Source organism: Bos mutus, chromosome X, assembly GCF_027580195.1.
Source record: "Bos mutus isolate GX-2022 chromosome X, NWIPB_WYAK_1.1, whole genome shotgun sequence".
NCBI lineage: Eukaryota > Metazoa > Chordata > Mammalia > Artiodactyla > Bovidae > Bos > Bos mutus.
This window is the reverse complement of record NC_091646.1, coordinates 55,138,790-55,164,134: the sequence shown is the minus strand read 5'-3', so window position 1 is coordinate 55,164,134 and position 25,345 is coordinate 55,138,790. Positions and strand designations below refer to the sequence as shown.

At 39.2% G+C, this 25,345-nt stretch overlaps 1 long non-coding RNA gene and 1 pseudogene across 1 annotated transcript in view; both read left to right on the top strand.

Moving 5' to 3' along the window:
- Positions 1–25,345, top strand: part of LOC138986323 (uncharacterized) — a 130,023-nt gene that overhangs the window by 34,710 nt on the left and 69,968 nt on the right. Inside the window, exon 2 of the long non-coding RNA XR_011463155.1 lies at positions 3,378–3,471. This is a non-coding gene — a long non-coding RNA (uncharacterized lncRNA). The remainder of the gene's footprint in view (positions 1–3,377; positions 3,472–25,345) is intronic.
- Positions 270–1,778, top strand: LOC102273188 (V-type proton ATPase subunit C 2 pseudogene; annotated as a pseudogene).

Below are 25,345 nucleotides of genomic sequence, written 5' to 3'. Positions count from 1 at the left end.
CCCGGGAGCTGGCCGTGCGTTTCGGCCCCGTGCCCGCCCACTGCCTGCTCGCGCGGCCCGCGGCCCGCGGGCTCCCAGTAAGGACGGTGGCTCGGGGATCCGAGGCGGCAAGCGGAGAGGGCGCGCGTCGCGACCCGGGGGACCAGAGTGAGGTGCCCGCGTCCCCTTGGTCCCTGCTCCTCCTCGGCCCACGCGTGCCCTCCACGACTTTTCTCCGTGGGAACCCGGGAGCCGGCGCCTCTGCTGTGCCCTCCCAGGGGCCAGGGCAGGTGGCATCTCCTCGGGGCCAGTTTGTCCCCAGGCCATCAGCGATCGAAAGCAAAAGGAACTGCGTTCGGTGTGCTCGAGCTGGATCAAAGAAGACTAGAAACATGTCGGAGTTTTGGTTAATTTCTGCCCCCAGAGATAAGGAAAATTTACAAGCCCTGAAGAGGATGAACACAGTAACCTCCAAGTCTAACCTGTCTTATAACACCAAATTCACAATTCCTGACTTCAAGGTGGGGACCTTGGATTCCCTTGTTGGCCTCTCTGATGAGCTGGCGAAGCTTGATATCTTTGCTGAAAGTCTCATAAGGAGAATGGCCCAGAGCGTGGTGGAAGTGATGGAAGACGCCAAGGGAAAGGTCCAGGAGAACCTTCTGGCCAACGGAGTTGACCTAATGTCCTTTGTGACCCACTTCGAATGGGACGTGGCCAAGTATCCCGCAAAGCAGCCACTGGTGAGCATGGTGGATATTCTGGCAAAGCAACTGGCACAGATCGACCTGTGCCTTCCAGATAGACCTGAAGTCCCGAACAGCTGCCTACAACACTCTGAAGACAAACCTAGAGAATCTGGAGAAGAAATCCATGGAAAACCTTTTCACTCGGACCCTGAGCGACATTGTGAGCAAAGAAGACTTCGTGCTAGATTCTGAGTACCTGATCACACTGCTGGTCATTGTCCCCAAGCCGAGTTACATACAATGGCAAAAAACCTATGAATCCCTCTCATGGTGGTCCCACGGTCAACCCAGTTGGTCGCTGAGGACAAGGAGGGCGGCCTCTTCACCGTGACTCTGTTTCGAAAAGTGATCGATGATTTCAAAACCAAAGTCAAAGAGAATAATTTCAGTGTACGAGAATTTTACTATGGTGAAAAAGAAATTAAAAGGGAAAGGGAAGAGATGACCCGATTGCTGTCCGATAAGAAGCAACAATATCAAACTTCCTGTGTTGCTCTTAAAAAGGGATCATCCACCTTCCCGGACCACAAGGTTAAGGTAACCCCGCTAGGGAACCCTGATAGGCCCTCTGCGGGGCAGAGTGGCAGAGAGAGAGAGAATGAGGGCGAGGGTGAGGGCCCAGTGCTGTGATGGCTCAAGGTCCACTTCAGCGAAGCCTTTGTTGCCTGGATCCACATCAAGGCACTGAGAGTGTTTGTGAAGTCTGTGCTCAGGTATGGACTGCCAGTGAACTTCCAGGCGGTTCTCCTCCAGCCTCATAAGAAGTCATGCACCAAACGTTTACGACAGGTTCTGAACTCCATCGTCAGGCATCTGGATGAAATTGTAGCTGCAAGTATATTGGATGCATCCGTGGAGATCCCTGGACTCCAACTCCGCAACCAAGACTAATTTCCTTACGTCTACTTCCACATCGACCTTAGTCTTCTCGACTAGAAAGATGAGCTGGTACCGCTAAACTTGAGTATTCCTGTGAACTACTACAGACACTTCTTTCCTCTAGTCCGAGAACAATTTAAGTTTCCTACAGATTTTAGATTTTTAGAGAAATTGCTCACAAAGATTAGAGACAGTTGTATTTATTTTTTGTAAGTTACAGTAAAGAAATGTTCTCAGTCCAAAAAAAAAAAAAAAGGCATTTGAATTGGGAAGAAAGAAGTAAGACTGTCTTTGTTCACACATAACATGATCATTTATATAGAAGATATTAAACCTACAAAAAAAGCTACTAGATATAAAAAATGCGTTAACAACATTGCAGGATACAAGGTAATAGAAACATCAATGTTTTTTCTATATATTAGTAACTAACAATTGGAAATTGTATTTAAATAAAACAATACCATTGACAAGAGCATAAAAAGACATGAAATACATAGGTGTAAATCTAACAAAAGATGCTAAAGACTAGTATACTGAAAACTACAAAACAAAATTGAAGAAATTATAAATAAATAGATATATGGTGTTTATTGACCAAAAGACTCATTTTTGTCATTTTGTCAATTTTATCTAAATTGATGTTTAAGATCCATATATTATATTCAAGTTCATCTGGAAAGACAAAGGACTAGCTAAAACAACTTTGAAAAAATGTGCAAAGTTTGAGGAGTAAGAGTATCTGTTTTCAAGACTCATTATAAATTTATAATAGTCAAAACCTTATGTTACTAGTGTCTTTGCACTAGTTTATCTTTATAAACATGTAGGTCAATGGAACAGAATAGAGAGTTAAGAAATAAGCCCATACATATATATGCTGCTTACTTTCAACAATGAATCAAATGCAGTTCAGTGGAGAAAGAATAGTTTTTTTTCCCCCAATTGTGCTGGAACAATTAAATATCTATATGAAAAAGCATTAATGCAGGTCCATACATTTGTCATAAATGAAAATTTACCCCAAATGGTTCATAGACCTAAATTTAGAACCTCAATATATAAAACTTCTAGAAGAAATCATAGGAGAAAAGTTTTGCATCCTTGGATTCAGAAAATATTTCTTAGATATGACACCAAAAGTATTTACAATCTGTAAAAGCCAAAAGTTGATAAAATGGGTTTCATCAAAACTTTTAAATTCTGCTCTTTGAAAGACACTGTTAAAAGAATGTAAAGACAAGCCACTGAATGGCTGAAAATTTTGTACTTAGGTGATAAAGACTTGCATGCACAATAACAAACAACCAAATTTAAATGTGGGTAAGATTTGAAAATATATGAATGGCAAATAGACAAATGAAAATATACTCATCATTAGTCATTGAAGAAATGAAAATTAAAGCCACAAAATAAGTTACCACCACACATCCATGGACATGCTATGCTATGCTATGCTAAGTCACTTCAGTCGTGTCCGACTCTGTGTGACCCCAAAGCCGGCAGCCCACCAGGCTCCCCCATCCCTGGGATTCTCCAGGCAAGAACACTGGAGTGGGTTGCCATTTCCTTCTCCAATGCATGAAAGTGAATAGTGAAAGTAAAGTTGCTCAGTCGTGTCTGACTCCTAGCGACCCCATGGACTGCAGCCTACCAGGCTCCTCCGTCCATGGGATTCTCCAGGCAAGAGTACTGGAGTGGGGTGCCATTGCCTTCTCCATCCATGGACATACCTCACTTTATTGTGTTTCATTTTATTGCATTTTTTAGATCCTGCTCTTTTTACAAATTGAAGGTTTGTGGTAACCCCGTGTCTAGCAAGTCTAAGGGTGCCACTTTTCCACTTCATGTCTGTCTCATTTTGGTAAGTCTCAAAATATTTCAATTTTTTATTACTTTTATATTTGATATGGTGATCTGTGATCAGTTATCTTTGATATTATGGTTCTAATTTTTGGCAGGGGAGGAGGGCACCACAAACCATGCCCATATGAGATGGTGAACTTAACCAGTAAACGTTTTGTGTGTTCTGACTGGTCGATCGACCAGACATTCCCCCAGCTCTCTCCTTCTCCTGGGGCCTTCTCATTCCCTGAAATACAACAACATTAAAACTAGGCCAATTAACAACCCTATAGTGGCCTCTAAGTGTTCGAGTTAGAGAGTCAATCAAAAATGATAAGTTCCTACTGTATAGCAGAGAGAACTATATTTAATATCCTATGATAAACCATAATAGAAAAAAATGTTAAAAAGAATATACATATATATGTAAAACTGAATCATTTTGCTGTACAGCAGAAATGAACACAACATTGTAAATCAACTATACTTCAACAAAAGAGTCAATTCAGCAAACTTCATTTAATCATTTTTTAAAGAAAATTCCACAGCCATCCCAATCTTCAGCAAGTACCACCCTGATCAGTCAGTGGCCATGAACATAAGGCAAGACCATCTCCCACTAAAAATATTAGGACTCACTGAAGGCTTGGATGATGGTTGGCATTTTTTGCAACAAAATATTTTAATTGTTTTTATATATATTTTAATAATCTGTTGCACACTTAGTAAACTATAGTATAGTGTAAACACAACTTTTATATGCACTGGGAAACTAAAAAATTTTGTGACTAAATTTATTATGATATATTCACTTTATTATGATACTCACTTTATTAGTCTAGTAGTCTAGACCTTAACCCACAGTTATCTCTGGGGTATGCCTGTATTAGAATGAAAATGACTGACCATACCAAGTGTTGACAAGGATGTGGAGGAACCTGAACACCCACATACTGCTTGTGGGGATACAAAATGTAAAATCACTTTGGAAGCCAGTTTGGCAGCTTCTTTTTTTTTAATTAAATTTATTTTAATTAGACGCTAATTACTTTACAATATTATATTGGTTTTGCCATACATCAACATGAATCTGCCATGGGTGTACACGTGTTCCCAATCCTGAACCCCCCTCCCACCTCCCTCCCCATACCATCCCTCTGGGTCATCTCAGTGCACCAGCCCCAATCTTCCTGTATCCTGCATCAAACGTGGACTGGTGATTCATCTCTTATATGATATTATACATGTTTCAATGCCATTCTCCCAAATCATTCCCCCCTCCTTCTCCCACAGAGTCCAAAAGACTGTTCTATACATCTGTGTCTCTTTTGCTATCTCTCATACAGGGTTGTTGTTACCATCTTTCTAAATTAAATATATATGCCTTAGTATACTGTATTGGTGTTTTTATTTCTGGCTTACTCCACTCTGTATAATAGGTTCCAGTTTCATCCACCTCATTAGAACTGATTCAAATGTATTCTTTTTAATGGCTGAGTAATACTCCATTGTGTATATATACCACAGCTTTCTTATATCTGTTCATCTGCTGATGGACATCTAGGTTGTTTCCACGTCCTGGCTACTATAAACAGTGCTGTGATGAACATTGGGGTACATGTGTCTCTTTCAATTCTGGTTTCCTCGGTGTGTATGCCCAGCAGTGGGATTGCTGGGTCATATGGCAGTTCTATTTCCAGTTTTTTTTTAAGGAATCTCCACACTGTTCTCCATAGTGGCTGTACTAGTTTGCATTCCCACCAACAGTGTAAGAGGTTTCCCTTTTCTCCACACCCTCTACAGCATTTATTGCTTGTAGACTTTCAGATCGCAGCCATTCTGACTGGCGTGAAATGGTACCTCACTGTGGTTTTGATTTTCATTTCTCTGAGAATGAGTGATGTTGAGCATCTTTTCGTGTGTTTATTGGCCATCTGTATGTCTTTGGAGAAATGTCTGTTTAGTTCTTTGGCCCATTTTTTGATTGAGTCGTTTATTTTTCTGGAATTGAGCTTCAGGGTTAGCTTGTATATTTTTGAGATTAATTCTTTGTAAGTTGCTTCATTTGCTATTATTTTCTCCCATTCTGAAGGCTGTCTTTTCACCTTGCTTATAGTTTCTTTTGTTGTGCAGAAGCTTTTAATTTTAATTAGATCCCATTTGTTTATTTTTTCTTTTGTTTCCAATATTCTGGGAGGTGGGTCATAGAGGATCCTGCTATGATTTATGTCGGAGAGTGTTTTGCCTATGTTCTCCTCTAAGAGTTTTATAGGTTCTCATCTTATGTTTAGATCTTTAATCCATTTTGAGTTTATTTTTGTGTATGGTTTTAGAAAGTGTTCTAGTTTCATTCTTTTACAAGTGGTTGACCAGTTTTTGCAGCACTACTTGTTAAAGAGATTGTCTTTTCTCCATTGTATATTCTTGCCTCCTTTGTCAAAGATAAAGCAGCTTCTTAAAATATTAAACATATACTTAACATATGATATACCCATTAAACTCTTAAGCAATTATTCAAGAAAAATTAAAGAATTATGTCCATGAAAATTCTTTTACACAAATGTTCATAACATTTTTATTTGTAACATAGCCCCAAACAGGAAACATCCTAAATATCCTTCAACCAATGAAAGGATAAACAAAGTGATATATCTTACAATGTAATACTACTCAGTATTAAAAAGAAATGAAATTTTCATACATGCAAAAACTTGAATGGAACTCAAAATAATTATGCTTAGTGAAATGAGCTAGCCAAAAAGTGAATTCAGACTGTATGATTCCATGTTTATATAAAATATTATAATATGCAAATAAGCCTGCAGTGAACAAAAGATTAGTGGTTGCCTGGGAATGCAGAAGGTAGGGATTGAGTGTTAGGAAAGGATGACAAAGGGGTGCCAAGAGAACTTTTCAGGAGTGCTATATTTTTCCACTGTGTGGTGCTAGAGAAGACCCTTGAAAGTCCTTTGGACATCAAGGAGATCAAACCAGTCAGTTCTAAGGGAAATCAACCCTGAATATTTATTGGAAGGACTGATGTTGAAGCTGAAGCTCCAACACTTTGTCCACCTGATACAAAGAGCTGACTTACTGGAAAAGACCCTGATGCTGGGAAAGATTGATGGCAGGAGGAGAAGGGGATGATAGAGGATGAACTGGTTGGGTGGCATCATTGACTCAATGGAAATGAGTCTGAGCAAACTGTAGGAAATGGTGAAGGACAGGGAAGACCGGTGTGCTGCAGTCCATGGGGTTGCAAAAAGTCAGACATGACTTAAAGACTGAACAACAACAATGTTTTTTTAAAGTGTTATTTATTTATTTGTTTAATATATTTATTTTTTTGGCTGTGCTGGGTCTTCGTTGCAGCATGGGCTCTTCTGCAGCGACTGGAGGGTACTCTAGTTGTGGTGCGTGGGCTTCTCATTGTGGTGGCTTCTCTTATGGAGAATAGGCTCTAGGCTGAGCAGACTTCAGTAGTTGCAGCACATGGGCTCAGTAGTCGTGGCTCCCAGGCTATAGAGCAAGGCTCAGTAGTTGTGGTCCAAGGGCTTAGTTGCTCCTCAGCATGTGGGATCTTCCCGGAACAGGTATCAAACCCATATCTGCAGCATTGGCAGGTGGATTCTCTGACACTGAGCCATGAGGGAAGTCCTGTCTACTATGTTGGTTGTGGTGATGATTTCATGTATATGCACATGTGTCAGAACTTAATTGTAAAATTTAATTGTATCTAGTTTATGGAATGTCAAATTACATCCTAATAAAGATGTTAAAAATTAAATATCAGGTTATAATATTTTTCCTGAAAATCTTTCATAGTGAATATCATAGAAGTATCTTGCTGGCATTTCTATGTTAATTTAGAGCCAATTGTGTTCCTCTGAATAAACACATTGTATTTTCCCTGAATTCTTACTGGTTATCATTCCATCTTAAAATGAGAGCAGAATGGCCCAGCAACTGTTCTGAAAAACAGAAATAAATGAAGCCAAAAAAAACAGTGTTTTCAGAGTGAAATGATTTTACTTAGCTGCCAAAAGAAGTTGAATATTGTCTGAAATGAAAGATGGAGAGATATACCATGTTCATTGGTCAGAAGACATGATGTTGCCAATGATGTCAGTTTTTCCAAATAATAAGTTGACTAGCACAGAGGCGGGGGTACCTACCAGGTGGTCAGTGAATTGTTACTCTTCCTATCACTTTAAAATCAGAAAGTTCTGTAAAATAGATCATCATATACTTTTGGCAGTAACCAATTAAAATTTGAGACAATCTCTTGAAGTCAGAAGTATACTGTGCTGGAAAACTGGAGACCTAGTTGTATTCCCACTGCATCAGCATTTACTTCTGTGATATATAGTATATCGTTTCACCTCTTTGGGCTTGAGTTCCTTCCTTATGAAATCAGGTGGTATACACACACACACACACACACACACACACACACACACACATATATATATACACATTTTTTTGGAGAAGGCAATGGCACCCCACTCCAGTACTCTTGCCTGGAAAATCCCATGGATGGAGGACCCTGGTAGGCTGCAGTCCATGGGGTCGCGGAGAGTCAGACACGACTGAGCAACTTTATTTTCACTTTTCACTTTCATGCATTGGAGAAGGAAATGGCAACCCACTCCAGTGTTCTTGCCTGGAGAATCCCAGGGATGGGGGAGCCTGTTGGGTTGCCATCTATGAGGTCGCACAGAGTTGGACACGACTGAAGTGACTTCACTTCACTTCACTTCATACATTCTTTTAAAAAATATTCTTTTCCATTATGGTGAATATTGAATATATTTCCCTATCTATACAATAGGACCTTGTTGTTGATCCATTCTATATACAAAAGCTTACATCTGCTAATCTCAACCTCGCACTCCAACTCTCCCCCAACCCCCTCCCCTTTGGCAACCACCAAGTCTATTCTTTATGTCTATGAGTCTATTTCTGTTTCATAGATAGGTTCATTAGTGTCATAAGGGCCTCCCATGTGTCTCAGACAGTAAAGAATCTGCTTGCAGTGCAGGAGACCCGAGTTCCATCCCTGGGTCAGGAAGATCCCCTGGAGAAGGGTACTCCAGTATTCTTGCCTGGAGAATTCCATGGACAAAGGAGCCTGGCAGGCTACAGTCCATGGGATCGCAAAGAGGACACAATTGACCAACACTCAGGTTCCCCATATAAGTTATATCACATGGTATTTGTCTTTTTCTGTCTGGCTTACTTCACTTAGCATGGTACTCTCTAGGTCCATCTGTGTTGCTAAAAATGGCATTATTTCATTCTTTTTATGGCTGAGTAATATTCCATTATATATACCATATCTTCTTTATCTATTCATCTGCTGATGGACATTTATGTTGTTTTCATGTCTTGGCTATTGTGAATAGTGCTGCTTTGAACATAAGGGTGCATATATCTTTTTGAATTATAGTTTTGTGTGGATATATACCCAAGAGTGTGATTGTTGGGTCATATGGTAATCCTATTTTTAGTTCTCTGAGGGACCTCCAAACTGTTCTCCACAGTTGCTGCACCAACTTACTCTCCCAATAAGGTGGTTAATAGATGCTTATTCCTATCCCGCTTCTAACACTTATATTCTAAGACATAGTGAGTTTAACATCAAATTTATTAGCATCAAAAATTTAAGACACCATCTTGCTACTGTACCTTCAGCATTGATGATCAGAGTAAAATGCTTTATAAATACAGATAAGAATGAGCTTTTTGCCTGGGTCATTTCAGATAATTGCATTAATTGTCAATTGCCATTAAAGATCCATCCACAGTGTGTTAGTAATATCAAAGATAATCACATAAAATTCCCAGAATTTTGTACTTTCCAAAATCAGATGATTAGGAACAAGCAAAGAACAATTTTTTTAAAAAAAAACTATGGTTTTCTGATTTAGACTTGTGAGGCATTCACAGGGCAGACTATAAATAATTACAAAGGCCTTAAAATAGCATGCTTTTTTAAAAAAGTACCAGCATTATTGTTCTCATGCTAAATATTTGGGTTCCGTTGGGAAAACACATAAAGCTTTATACTCAACCAAGCAGATAGCGAAATTGTTATATTACATGGCTTACCAACAGTGTTATTTTTTATTTCCCTACAATGTTTTCTTTAGCACATTCAGATGTCATAGTCCAAAATCATGAATCTTTTACTCTTTGAATCCTCTCCTCTGTCCTTGGGAGCTTCCAGGCAAAATACTGAAATGGATTGCCATTTCCTTCTTCAGGGGATCTTCCTGACTCAGGGATCAAACCTGGGCCTCCTGCATTGCAGGTGGATGCTTTACTCTCTGAGCCATAGGGGAAGCCCTTTTATGAATATTTTTATACTTCTTCAAAAAGAACAAAAATGATGTAGTATGCACTGTTCTAGATAGAATATGAGCCTTTGAATTGGTGATGTGCTACATAATTGTTTCTTTCCATCTTTAGAATCAACCTCTTTTCCTACTTGTTGATACCAGTTCATCTGTTCCATTCATCTACTAATATCCAGTAGTAACATTTTGCTTATATTTATTTAGTTTGCTAAATGACTGCTAAGTGACTTCATATTCATAGACATCTATAGATAGGGAAACTGTTCTATCTATATTCTGAGATTTCAAAGCTTTTTGAGCAGTCTGAATTTCAAGAAATACGAACTGTCTTACTTCATTTGCATGTTATTCATGATTTGAATATTTTACTAAAGTTGAAATCCTTTACTGTACTAAAGTCTCTTCAGAGTTTTCTCAGTGGGTAACAAACTTCACTTTATATACTATATAGTTATTTTCTTCTTTATAATTTCTACAGTGGCAAATTTATATGAGCCAAGGTTGTCTCTGCATTCCAATTTGATAATGAGCTGTCACAGTGTATTATTTCATTCCATTAAGAGAAAAAAACTACTTACTTGCAAAGCAAATGGCTCATAAAGTAATCTGAGTGCTGGAGAAATAACAGCTCCCGGCATGAAATGAAAATATCTTTCACCAAGAATGAAGAATTCTAGAAGTCCTCCAGCTGTAGCTGCTTTTGACCATTGATGATCTTAGATAAAATTCTCCTTGGGTCCCTCATAGTGATTTTGATCACTAGTGTTTTAGAGCTTGAAACCTTCAACCTCATAAAGTTCTTACACATTTACCTTATAAAACTTTTAGATTTATTTTTCAAATAAAATTTTTTCTAAATATTTCTAAATTTGTTTTGTGATGTCAAGATTCTGCAGGGGATCCTAATAAATAATAATGCAGCTTAGCCTGACATGAGGAGCCAGACTTTGTTTATAATACCAGCATCATTGCTCAATTACTGTGTAGTGTTGGAGAAGTCCACTCACCTTTCTCCTCAGAGTCCCAGTGAGAGCTAAGTGCAACTGTATGGTGAAATCTGTGTTCAGGTCAAGAAGAAACTGTTAGAACCAGACATGGAACAACAGACTGATTCCAAATTGGTAAAAGAGTACATCAAGGCTGTATAGTGTGACCCTGCTTATTTAACTTATATGCAGAGTACATCATGAGATGTACTTCATCATGGGCTGGATGAAGCACAAGCTGGAATCAAGATTGCCAGGAGAAATATCAATAACCTCAGATATGCAGATGACACCACCCTTATGGCAGAAAGTGAAGAACTAAAGAGCCTCTTGGTGAAAATGAAAGAGGAGAGTGAAAAAGTTGGCTTAAAACTCAACATTCAGAAAACTAAGATCATGGCAACTGGTCCCAACACTTCATGGCAAATAGATTGGGAAACAATGAAAACAGTGAGAGACTTTACTTTTGGGGGCTCCAAAATCACTACAGATGGTGACTGCAGCCATTAAATTAAAAGACGCTTGCTCCTTGGAAAAAAAGGTATGACCAACCTAGACAGCATATTAAAAAGCAGAGACATTACTTTGCCAACAAAGGTCTGTCTAGTCAAAGCTATGGTTTTTCCAGTAGTCATGTATGGATATGAGAGTTGGACTATACAGAAAGCTGAGTGCTGAAGAATTGATGCTTTTGAACTGTGGTATTGGAGAAGATTCTTGAGAGTCCCTTGGACTGCAAGGAGATCCAACTGATCCATCCTAAAGGAAATCAGTCCTGAATATTCCTTGGAAGGACTGACGCTGAAGCTGAAGCTCCAATACTTTGGCCACCTGATGTGAAGAACTGACTCAGTGGAGAAGATCCTGATGCTGGGAAAGACTGAAGGCAAGAGGAGAAGGGGATGACAGAGAATGAGATGGTTGGATGGCATCACCAACTCAATGGACATGAGTTTGAGTAAGCTCCGGGAGTTGGTGATAGACAGGGAAGCCTGGCCTGCTGCAGTCCATGGGGTCACGAAGAGTCAGACATGGCTGAGAGACTGAACTGAACTAAACTGATACAGTGAAAGATGCTTTTAAACTATAAAGCACTATACAAACATAAAGTGTTTTCTCCAAAAAGCCACTCAAATGAATGTTCCCAACAACTTACCTCCATTCAAATTGGTTTTTCAAATTATAATTCCACCTTTCCAGTCTCCTCACTTCTCCATCTTTTCAAGCATGTCTTTTTAAATTTTTTTAAAAATATTTAATTTTTTTGGGTGCATCAGATCTTAATTGCAGCACCCAGGATCTTCATTGTATCATGTAGGATTTTTCATTGCAGTGCACGGACTCTCTAGTTATGGCGCACAGACTCAGTAGTTTTGGCACACAGGATTACTTACTCCTCAACATATGGGATCTTGGTTCCAAAACCAGGGATCAAACCCTAGTCCTCTGCATTGGAAGGCAGATTCTCAACTACTGGACCACCAGGGAAGTCCCCTCAAGCATGTTTTAAAATGATGAGTTCTGACCTGTTGCATCCTAGGAAAGGGAGTCAAAAGTCTTTATAGACTGTTTCCTGAAGACAGCTGCCCAAATGTTGCTTTGACTAAAATAATCTGGATAATGTTCAATATCATTAAGAAAAATAAGAGGGAAGACTCCAGTAGGTCATCATCCTACTTTTCCATAAATCCTTGAGGTGTCTGTTCCTGCGACATTTTTTTTGTAGTTGTGCTTTGTGTATAAGACAGGTATAATAGTGTTGGAAAAGATGCAGAGAAAAGAAACTCAAATGATGAAGAAAATGATAGAAAAAAAGGCAGAAATCCCCAGAAGTGGGGATAAAGCTACATATACAGTCAGGTCCTCTGTATCCATGGATACTGCATCCTTAGATTCAGCCAACCATGGATCAAACATATTAAAAAAAATTTCCAGAAAGTTCCCAAAAGCGAAACTTGAATTTGCTACATGCAGGCAGATACTTACATATAATTTACATTGTATTTACAAGTACACACATAGCATTGACATTGTTTTAGGTATTATAAATAATCTAAAGATGATTTAAAGTACACAGGAGGCTATGCATAGGTTATATGCAAACACTATACCATTTTATATAAGGAACTTCAGCATCCATGGATTTTGGTATTCACAGGGGTTGTGGAACTGATCCCCTTGGATACCAAGGGACCACTGTATATAATATGACAACTCTAATTAATGAAACTGGCTAAGGGTGAGCATCATCAGAGAGCCATGTGGCTGGCAGTTCTTTGTTACTGGTGTCTTGCCAGAGTATGCCTGCTAAACAGATTCTCCTCCACATGGCCTCAGCTTTGGGCTGTTTTGCTTTTGCTTTGTTTCTATGTTCTTTCACTTGAAACTTCCTTAGTCCAACATATCCTCACTTAGAAGGAGCTTCTCCTGACAGTATGGGGAACATCGGGCTGTCCTTATATAGTCCGGTGAACAGTCTTATTTAATAAGCTTTAAAGCTGGTTCATTAAGCTTCTGGTTTGAATCCCCCTCCAGGCCAATTGACTTACTCTTTAGGCTCCATGAGCCTCAACCAAATTACATCCAAATCACCTAGGGGAACTGTGGTGCCTAAATCATTCAGAACTCTATTTATCTATTGTGTAAAACCAGAATGTCATAGGAGTGTTTCTTTACTACAGAGCATAACTAAACAAACAAGGACAATGCATTAGTAAATACAAAACCGCTTTTAGTTTTATGTTATATTTAAATTTCTCAAATAGAAAAGCATCCAACATTGAACATGCTCATAGGCTAAGGTTGGCTTTAGTTAGCTGCCAAGAGCAGAGGCAAATAACCACATACATAAGCATTAAGCAAGACCAAGTCCCCATTCTTTACAATTCAGTTTCTACAGCTCTATACTTACAACATTTAGCTTAGCTAGACCATTATCACACTAACCTTATAAGCTTGTCCTAAAGAGATAAGAGGCTTCAGATAGGTGGGCCCAGACAAGTTATATAATTCATAGACTGTTTGCAATATTCTTGTAATGCAACGTACTGATCCTCCTTCTTCAGATCTGTAACAAAGCACCTAGCTAAGCTATTGGATTCTGCTACACAAAACTATCTTTACTTAAAAGAAAAGACCAGCACCTCGGTGTCATTTTACTATATATTTATTTTCACCACTTTTAGCTATAATTCAGTGAAGGAAGCTGCAATCTCTTCCTCATTTGGTCTTTTTATTTTATTTTATTTTACTCTATTTCTATTTTTTAAGATTTTATTAGAGTATAGTTGATTTACAATGTTGTGTTAGTATCAGGTGTTCAGTAAAGTGAATCAGCTATTCATATACCTGACTTGGTCTTTTTTTTTTTTTTTTTTTGACTTGGTCTTAAAACTGGTCATGCTGTTTCTGTCTTTTGTCTCTTTGCATTCTATCCTCTATGCTGCAGCCAATGCGTGCGTGCTCAGTCGTGTCCAACTCTGTGACCCTATAGACTGTAGCCTGCCAGTCTCCTTTGTCCATGGGATTTTCCAGGCAAGATACTGGAATGGGTTTCCATGCCTTTCTCCAGGGGGCCCTCCCGACCCAGGGATCGAATCTGTGTCTCCTGCATTGCAGGCGGATTCTTTATCACTGCGCCACCTGGGAAGCAGCCAGAGCAAGCTTTTTATGAATCACTCTTTTGCTCAGAAATCTCCAGCAGCTAATACTCACAGTTAAAAGAACAAATCCTCATATTATCCAATAAGGCCCCATAGGAAGTCTCTGCATCTCGCTCCCTAACCCCTCTCCTACTAGTTCCACTGGGCTTCAGCCACATTGACCTTGCTTTTCCTAGACAAAGCTGGGTTTTTATCACACATATAGATGTTCTCTTTGCTGGACTAGTTTTACAGCAGATAGAAGCATCACCTTTCTCCTCACCTATTTAAGGTCTCTGCTCAAATGTCACTGTCAATGAGGCATTCTCTGGGTACTCTTAAGTTTCTCCATCCACATTTCCTATCTTCCATACTTGCTTCATTTTTCTCCATAGCACTATATATGCTTTCCTTATTGATTTGTATATGCTGTGTATCCCTGCTCCCCAGCTGACATGTAAATTCCATGAGGACGGGGGCTTTTATCTCTACCTTGAATGGTGTCGCTTGCACAGTGTATGACACATATTAGGTGCTCAATATTTTTGGTTCAAATTAAGGAGTTAAAGATTCTTTCTCAGCAGCCATCTGCCTGACTCTCAAACTTTCACCTTCCTGTGGAATCCTTCTGGCACCTCCTTATCCAGTATTTCTTCCCCAAAGTCCTCTCTGCCTGAATAAGTTTTTCTAAGTGGCAGTCTCTTACTTTCATTAGTGTACAACTTTCAGGCAATGCTTGCAGCCCTCCCCAGTAGCATGAAGTCACTTCTTAGCAGATCCAGTTTATTGCAGATTTCCTTTTTGCCTGCATCCCTGCCCTCAGAGTTAGTCTGCACATCTCACTTCCCACCCAGGCCCATGATGTAGGTGATTGTCACTTAGTAAAACCTCAGCATACTTAAAACACAAATTTACATTAATGTTAGTCTTGAACTCTTGGACTTCCCTGGTGGCCCAGTGGCTAAGACTCCACACTTCCAATGCAGGGAGCCTGGGTTCGATTCCTGGCTGGGGAACAAGATTCCAAATGGTATAACTAAGAGTTCAAATACTACCACTAAAGATCTCACATGCCACAGTGAAGACCTGGCAGAGCTGAAGAAATAAATATTTTTAAAAATTTATATATATATTTTTTTTCACTCTAGATTTATTTATTTTTTTTTTCTTTTTTAAAAAAAATCACATGCTCCCCATCCTGAACCCTCCTCCCTCCCAACCTCCCCATACCATCCCCCTGGGCCTTCCCAGCGCACCATAAAACCAAGTAAAACATGATTCTTGAACTCTTGCTTTAATTCATAAGTGTATGCTATAATTAAGGCTGTCAGACTTAGCACCTTCCTAAATAAAGAACTCCTCCTCTTGGAGGGCACAAACAAATAACACCCAGTTAAATATTGTGTGAAACATACTTTTATTAAGACTTACTTGTTGTGTTTCTGAAATTCAAATTTACTGAGGCATGATGTATTTTATCTGGCACCCCTACCTATGATGGACATAGATATTGTTGAAAGGGCATTTCCAGCCTGATTATTTTCTAGAAAAACTGTATGTAAAATACATATATTATCCAAGTCTCCAAATAAGACACACCTGGATTATTTCACTGTATTAAAAAATACCAGAAATGGAGAGTACTCCCTTGAAATCTAAGGAAGTGATTTTGAATTTAAAAGAAATTGAAATGCTTAACACAGTAATAAACATATGGAATTTATTACTCTGAGGAAAAGATCCAGGCAGAACATTTTTGAAAAAAAATCTTTTAAAGATTTTAAAAACATTCATGTATAAAAACATAAATCAAATAAAAATGATAAAACACCTTCTGTATTTGGGGCACTCATGATCCAGACTAGAAGACACTGTCTGTGCACTTAGAGTCTGCTAGTAATACAGTTATAATTCAAAATGGCAATATAGTGTTAGGAGAAAAATAGAAGTAAATAAAAAAGTGCAGTTGTAGCAAGAAAGTGGTTGGTTATCTGTAGTCAGGGAAAGATGAGAGTAAAGGGAAAGCTCTCTAGTAAATGACCCTTCAATTTGGTTTTTAAAATCCATTTTATTTGGGGTATAGTTTACATACTATAAAATTTACCCATTTACAATCTATTTTGATTAGTTTTATTTTATTTTTATAGGTTTATTGACACATGCATTACATAAACTATAGCCTTTTTAGGTGTACAGTTCTATGAATTTTGACAAACATACTCAGTTGTTTAACTACCACCACAATCAAGATATAGCATATTATTTGAAAGTTGGAAAACAGTGGAAACAGTGTCAGACTTTATTTTTCTGGGATCCAAAATCACTACAGATGGTGACTGCAGCCATGAAATTAAAAGACGCTTACTCCTTGGAAGGAAAGTTATGACCAACCTAGATAGCATATTCAAAAGCAGAGACATTACTTTGCCAACAAAGGTCCATCTAGGCAAGGCTATGGTTTTTCCTGTGGTCATGTATGGATGTGAGAGTTGGACTGTGAAGAAGGCTGAGTGCCGAAGAATTGATGCTTTTGAACTGTGGTGTTGGAGAAGACTCTTGAGAGTCCCTTGGACTGCAAGGAGATCCAACCAGTCCATTCTGAAGGAGATCAGCCCTGGGATTTCTTTGGAAGGAATGATGCTAAAGCTGAAACTCCAGTACTTTGGCCACCTCATGCGAAGAGTTGACTCATTGGAAAAGACTCTGATGCTGGGAGGGATTGGGGGCAGGAGGAGAAGGGGACGACAGAGGATGAGATGGCGGGATGGCATCACTGACTTGATGGACGTGAGTCTCAGTGAACTCTGGGAGTTGGTGATGGATAGGGAGGCCTGGCATGCTGCGATTCATGGGGTCGCAAAGAGTCGGACATGACTGAGCGACTGATCTGATCTGATCTGATCTGAAGAGAGTAGATCTTAAAAATTCTCACCACAAAGCAAAAAATAACTCTGTGAGATGATGGATGTGTTAAATAACCTCATTGTGGTAATCAACTCACAATCTTTACATATTATCAAATCTTCATGTTGTACACCTGAAACTTGGACAACATTATATGTCAATCATATCTCAGTAAACCTGAAAAAATGCCTAAAATAAATGATAGGGTATTTCTTCTACCCATAAGACTTCCTTCATGCCCTGCTGTATTAGTTTTCTATTACTGTCAAAACAAATTACCACAAACTTCGCAGTTTAAGACAACATCCACTTATTAACTCATATTTCCATAGGTCAGAAATCCAGGCACAGAGTGTTGGTTTCTCTGCTCAAGGTCTCACAAGGCTGAAATCAAAGTGTTCCCCAGGTTTGAGTCCCTTTTTGGAGATGAGTAAAAAATTTGCTTTCAAGCTCATTCAAGTGATTGGCATAATTCAATTCCATGGGGCTGTAGGACTGAACTTCCCCATTTTTTTTTTTTTTTTGACACTTGGCCCCTCCATCCTCAAGCCAGCAACAGCAAGTTAAATCCTTCTTGTGCTTCAAAAATCTCTCCCTTCTTCCTCTGCTTCTAAGAGCTCATATGATTACATTGGGCCTACCTAGATACTCCAGGTTGATCTTGTCATTTTACGGTTAAATGACTAATAACCTTAATTACAACTACAGAGTTCCTTTTGTAACACAACATATTCATGGGCATAAAACCTAGGCTGAAGGTCACAGGAGTTCAAAATTCTGTTTCCCTCACTTTTTGTATCAATCTCTTTGCTCCACTCTAGTTTCTGGCAACCTCTGATCTGATCTCTGTCCCTGTAGTTTGTTTTTTCCTGAATGTCATATAAATAGAATTATACAGTTAATAGTCTTTGAGTCTGACTTTTTTTAACCCAGCATAAGGTTCTTGAGATCTATCCATTGTATGGATAAGTAGTTCCTTTTAATTGTGGGGTAGGTAATATTTCATTGTATGGATATATCATAGTTTGCTTCACCTGATGAGGTGGTCCAGGTGGTGGTCACATTCATTTTAAGGGAATAGGGAAAGGACAAAGTCCAGGAATCACTTAGTGATCTAAAGTTTCAGGTAGATGCACACATTCAGGGGATGACCTGGTCCTAGGAGATCATCTATATAAACCACTTTTTAAATAAGAGAAACTCCAAGAGTTTAACTAATTGCTAAAATCACACAGCTGGTCAGTACCTGAATTGGGACTTAAACCTATATCCGTCTGACAAGAATTACATTGGTTATTCCTAACTATTTTTGATATGATAAAGTTATGGATCTTTTCTCCCAAAAAGTTTATTATGCAAATACATACTAGCCCCAGTTTAAGAACTTTTGTGCCATGGCACTATTCTTAAGCATGACCTAGAGCTCTGTGGGTACTTTGTGTTGATAATTTCTCCCCAGATATAGGACTAAGTCTTTTTCAGATTCATTATGGTTCTAAAGATTGGGTGGGGTGGTGGGGGATATCATGTACTAATGAAGACATTTCCTGAACCTTTGGGACATTTTGATGGGTTAGCAGGGGTTCCTAAACTTTTTTCTTAAAGAGCCAGAAAATAAATATCTTAGGCTTGCATGAATATAGTTTCTGTGACAAAACTCATCTCTGTGCTTGTATACTGTATGTAAGTGAATGAATGAGCACAATGAGCACAGCTGTGTTCCAATAAAACTATTTAAAAAACCAAGTTGTGGGCCTTCAGGTCATAATTTGCTGACACTTAGAGTGGTCACAGTCTGTTGTAAAAATGTAATGCTCTAGACTCCAATGTGTGCATTTTTATCTCCTCATACATTTACCCTAATCCCCTAGGGTCAATTATATTTATTCCTTGTGATTAAAATGCAGACTGTTACTGCAGGTAGGGGCAATTGGAGTAGGAAGACTTAATTTAAATTCTGTCCTTTACTGTCTGTGTGAACCTTGATCCCATTACTTTGAGCATCGGTATAACAGAGTATAAGACCTGGAACATGAGTGTAATAATGGAAGCCTTGCAAGGCCGTTGTGAAGCAGACAGTGTTTATTCAGTGATCCTTGATAAACTGAACTACTCAATGAATTTCACCTCTGTGTCCTTTGTCCATTCTTCTGACCATCCCATCATAGTAAAGAACCCTATTGTCAACTTCAGTGGCAGTTACTATAAAAGTTAGGTGCAACTAGCTGGGCACATAGGAGGTTTGATAAAGCATAAGGATCAAGAAGCCTCCTGGGAAAGAAATCATCCAAAGTTAAAAGACTGTCACATAACTTGATTCGAGGGTAGTTGGGTTCATGTTAGAGCCTTGGCTAGATTATGTGAGTCTATCAAAAATGTCTGTCACAGATATCATCTCTCCCAGCTCCCCCGCACCTTGAACCCAGGCCTGAAACTTACATCAAAAGATCTCCAATTTAAAAAAAATGTGAAGAAAAAAAAAACCTTGTTGTAATATGACAGCAACCTCAGTGCCAGCAGCTTTGGCAGCACCCAGGAGAGTGCAACGTTGGAAGAGAGCACATTCCCTATTGGGTACTGACAACCTGGGAATAGATACTGCTGGTCACCAGGCTTGCCTTTGGCAGATACCAAGTGGAGGTTTTGCTTTGAGTAGCCATTGGCCAGGACAGTATATATACCCAGAGCAAGCCCTAGAAGAAGAGAGGAGAAATGGGAGATATGCGGTGGCCATGAGTACTGATTCCCAGAGAACTTGTGAGGTATTATCTTGGTTTAACAGGTTGTTTTTTGGTGGTGGTGAGCAGTGGGGAAGGGACAGAGAGACGACATAAGGGAGTGTATGGGTACAAAATAGGGAGTGAAGTTACTAGAGTGTGCATGGGAATGGAGCCAGGAAAACATGAACTTGTGATTCTTCCCTTTCCTACAAAGCTAGTGCAATTGTGGAAACTCAAGTGCAAAGCAGTAATATTTAGTCTTCCTGGAAATCCTGTACTTCATAACCTATGACTTTTTTCTTTCTTTTTAAAATTGAACTATAGTTGATTTACAATGTTGTGTAAATTTCTGCTGCTGCTGTTGTTGTTCAGTTGCTCAGTCGTCTCTGACTCTTTGTGACCCCATGGACTGCAGCATGCCAGGCCTCCCAGTCCTTCACCATCTCCTGGAGCTTGCTCAAACTCATGTCCATTGAGTCAATGATGCTGTCCAACCATCTTTTCTTCTGTCACCCTCTTCTCCTCCTACCTTCAATCTTTCCCTAGATCAAGGTCTTTTCCAGTGAGCCAGCTCTTCGCATCAGGTAGCCAACCTATTGGAGCTTCAGCTTCAGCAGCAGTCCTTCTGATGAATATTCAGGGTTGATTTCCTTTAGGATTGACTGGTTTGATCTCCTGGGTGTCCAAGGGACTCTCAAGTGTCTTCTCCAACACCACAGTTAAAAAACATCAATTCTTTGGTGCTCAGCCTTCTTTATAGTCCAATTCTCACATCCATACACGACCAGTGGAAAAACCATAGCTTTGACTAAGTGATTCATAACCCTCTGACCTTTGCATGTGGGTTTTTGTCCTTCAGCACCATCTTTCCTCTTGAGGTTTTCCTTCCTGAAGTCTCTTCATGTCTTTTGTTCATCCAAAGGTTAACTTCTAGTCCAATTCTCTTCTAAGGTGTAGTATCTTGAATTCAGGCACAGGCTATGCTATACTGGGGAAGTCATTCTCAAGGTTGCTCAACTGTTTTTGTTGCTGTTTAGTCACTAAGTGTAAGTGTTTGTTGCTCAGTAGTGCCTGACTCTTTGCGACCCCATGGACTGCAGCCTACCAGGCTCCTCTGTCCATGAGATTTTCCAGGCAAGGGTACTGGAGTGGGTTTCCATATCCTCCTCCAGGGAATTTTCCTTACCCAGGGATAGAACCCATGTCTCCTGCATTGGTAGGTGGATTCTTTACTGCTGAAACACCAAGGAAGCCCCTTCTCAGGTGTTAGTCACGGTGCTTGAAAGTCATGGTGCTCTTTGTGGGACTTTAACAAATTGATATATATTTTTTCATTTAGTTCCATGAGAATGAAATAATAGCTGTATCCCAGCACCTGTCATTGGGGGTACTTCCTATGTATCAAGCACTCTGCTAATCTCTTTACGTGCATGACTTTATTTGTCTCTCACTATAACCCTGTGCACTGTGTTGAAGATTGAGGCTCAAATACGTTTAGACACTTCCCCAGAGTCAAACAACCTAGAAGTGATAACCAAGATTTGCACTCTGGACTTCAAAGTTTGTGATTGTAACTAATGTACCTACTGTCTCCTCTTAATGAACAGTTTTCCTAATAGAAACATGCCTATGTGACAAGTGGGCAATATTAAATGCAGCCTCTAGAATATGGATTTGAGTACACAATATAAGCTGATGAAAACATATGTTCTGCCAAATACACCATGAATATTCTTTTGCACACCATAGTAACACAGTCTTTTTTGTCCTTCCATCTTATTTATAGTAATTACTTGTACTTCTTTATTTGGCTGGGGTTCATTTAAAAGTACCAGTTGATAATACTCCCATCATAGTTCTATTGTGAGAATTTATACACTATCACCAGTGCCAGCTTTCAAAGACTCTCTAAGGTACTTCACAGACTTGGGGACATGTGAAGATAGTCTGCCACCCAGACTGCTTTTTATTGACAGCGTGTTGCTGGAATGGATAGGCCATATGGAGAACAGAGCACAAATGTGTCTAGTCTTGCTTCAAAGTGGAAATTCTGAAACATGCTTATACAAGAAAGTTAAAAACATTTTCTTTCATCTTGCCAGTTTGTCAATTCTGGTTCACCTCACATTTGTTTCTCTTGGGTGACTTTTCTTCCCATTTTGGTTCCTACTAGATGTCTTAGAGCTTCAGCTTTTGCCCAACTCTAGGTTCAGTAAGTAAAGTACTCAGAATTAGTTTATATCTTAGCCACCCACTAGGGAGGAATGCTGATACATTTTTGGATTAAGTGGTTTGTTTAACAGAAAAGGAAACTGCATAGAAAGTAGAGAGTACAATTTTAAAATTGGGGTTCAGTTATGACTGTAAACCCCAATATTTTTGTGAGGAATCACAGAACTTAAATACTACTTAGATTCTCTTGGTTGTTAATCGCTCAGTCATGTCCAACTCTTTGTGACCCCATGGACTGTAGCCGGCCAGGCTCCTCTGTCCATGGAATTCTCCAGGCAAGAATAGTGGAGTTGGTTGCCATTTCTTCTCTCTAAGGTACTTCACAGACTTGGGGACATGTGAAGATAGTCTGCCACCCAGACTGCTTTTTATTTTTATCTCCATGGGATATTCTCAACCCAGAGATAGAACCTGGCTCTCCCCCATTGCAGGCAGATTCTTTACCAAGTGAGCCACCACGTCAGTGATGTTAAATGCTCTTGCTGCTAAGTCGCTTCAGTCGTGTCCGACTCTGTGCAACCCCATAGATGGCAGCCCACCAGGCTCCCCCTTCCCTGGGATTCTCCAGGCAAGAACACTGGATTGGGTTGCCATTTCCTTCTCCAATTCATGAAAGTGAAAAGTGAAAGTAAAGTCGCTCAGTCATGTCCAACTCTTAGCGACTCCATGGACTGCAGCCTACTAGGCTCTTTTGTCCATGGGACTTTCCAGGCAAGAGTACTGAAGTGGGGTGCCATTGCCTTCTCCATAAATGCTTTTAATGCCACCTTAATACATCATGCTAATGATTGCCCACCTCACTGTAAGCAGTGAATAAGAGGTAGCCATTACTTTCATGATGATGATGATGGATACACAGCCAATTGGAGTGTTCTCAAAGACTATTCAGATTTCTTAAGATGCATAAAAAAATAAAAAAATAAAAAAGGGAAATTCAAACTGGAAAGATGTAGCTATTTACTCTGGATCCATAGAGTGTGTGATGTCTGTGTTTGCTATTTGTCCCTCACTATTCATTCTTACCTTCTTTCTCTTAGTAACAGAACTACCTGAGTTTTGACTCAAAGACTGCATATTCCAATCTGCTTTGCAGCTAAGTTTGGCCATGCCACCGCCTGGCCAATCACGTGTGAGTGGCAAGCACAGCCTCCAGGTCACATTCTTAAAAGGAAACTGCTTGCCCTTCACATCCTTGTTCCTTTTCTCATGAGAATTGAGTGGGTGTTGATCATATGAACAAGGAAAGCAAAGATAGAAGAACCCCAAGGACTTGGATGACCTTGTGGAGCAGAGCTACCTACCTCCAGACTGTTACAAAGGAGAAAAACATATTCTATGTCATTTCAGCCACTGTATTTTTTTAGTTTCTTCATTGTTTATCAACTTAGCCTAATACATGAAATAAAATGCCTGGTACAATGCCCATCAACTGTAAAAGAAAATCACACATTTTAAAAAAAAAGCACAAATAAGAAAAATGTATCATTAAAAATGGAATCTAAAAACGTGGGGAAAAAAGTATCAGTTGATACCAAATGATGCATTGTTTGCTACTAGCAGCTGATAGCTACTAGCAAGAAAGGATGGACAATTGCCATTCTTTAGGATGCACTCTTGATTACTTCCAGAAATCGTTCTTTGAAAAACAAATTTATTTTAACCATTCTCTTTTCAATGTCTTTCACAGAAGTTAAAAATCTTTAACAGTTTTAAAGAGCAGAGCGTTAGAGATGTTCACTAGAAAGGTGTCTCTTTTCTTTTAACATGCTATCTTTGGCCAAAAATGTCAGGACTATTCAAGTAACAGAACATTTGCCATTTTTATCACCAGTCACTCATTCCCATTGCTCAGAGAATGAAGAATTTTTCCTTTTGGGTGTCAGAACTCTCCACAGAATTGACATTTATGCCCCACCATGAAGGATGTATGAACATTCACACTGTGAACAACTTCAGGTTCCAAAACATACCCAGGAAAACAAATGATAATTGTCTAGATAAGACTGGAGCCAAGGCTACATTTGTCTTCTTAGTTTCAACCTCCTTCACCTTTATGCCAACTTGAACAACTATTAATCCCATGGTAACTACAGAAAAATAGGTCTAACTGGACTTTATACATAAGCCTAAGATTTTAGATCAATGATAAAACAGCAAAATAGCAATTACCCTGACAGCCTAGTTGAACTACTCTCCTTCAGATCCCCTGAATAAAACCTTAGCTTGGACACTTGACCTAGTCAGGTTCCATGAGCTGTTCTTGACTCAATCACTCAGGTTCTATGGCTTACTTTTGTTCTAGTCTGTTCTTGTTACTTCAGCCCTTTCTCTTATGGTTTACACTTGATTCAGAGTCATCTTAAATTCTAGGTTGTCTGCACATTTATATTTTATCTCTCATGAGCCACATCCATATTGCCTACATTTTCTTCAACATACATGAAATTGCTTTTCTTAAAATGGAGCTACATAGACAATACACATGGTTCTTGGGAGGCATGAATCATCACGTCCTCAATACATAATGTAATCGGTACATAATATCAAAGAAACATGCCTTCAAGGTCTCAGAGAAGAGACAGGGACTTTTATAGGAAATGTCTGTTTTTTAACTCAGTCTTATCTCATGCAGTGAATCAAGCAAGATCTTATTTTTCTGTGCAGAGATTCAGGAGTGGCTAGTTCATAAAATATCATTTCAAATCTCACTGGGGGAACCAAAGTTATCAAAAAAATATGTGAAAACCCACAGGCTAAATGAAACACAAACTTCTCCTAAGGGAAAAGTTAAATACCAATGGCATCTTATCTTGCTGGGTCTAATCTTCTTAAAGTTGCTGCCTGGTGAGAATAAATTTCTTCCACAATCATTTGCTACACAGAAGCATCTTTTGTTAAATTTTAAGTCCTTGACCAAAAAGTTTCCTTTAAGAAAAATTTCTAAAAGATGATTCAAATGAAAGAGTAGCTAGATACTTGTATTTAACAATTTTTTTTTTGTATATTTAAAACTGTGATCAGAGCCTAGGCTTGGTGCCAAATTATGAAGAA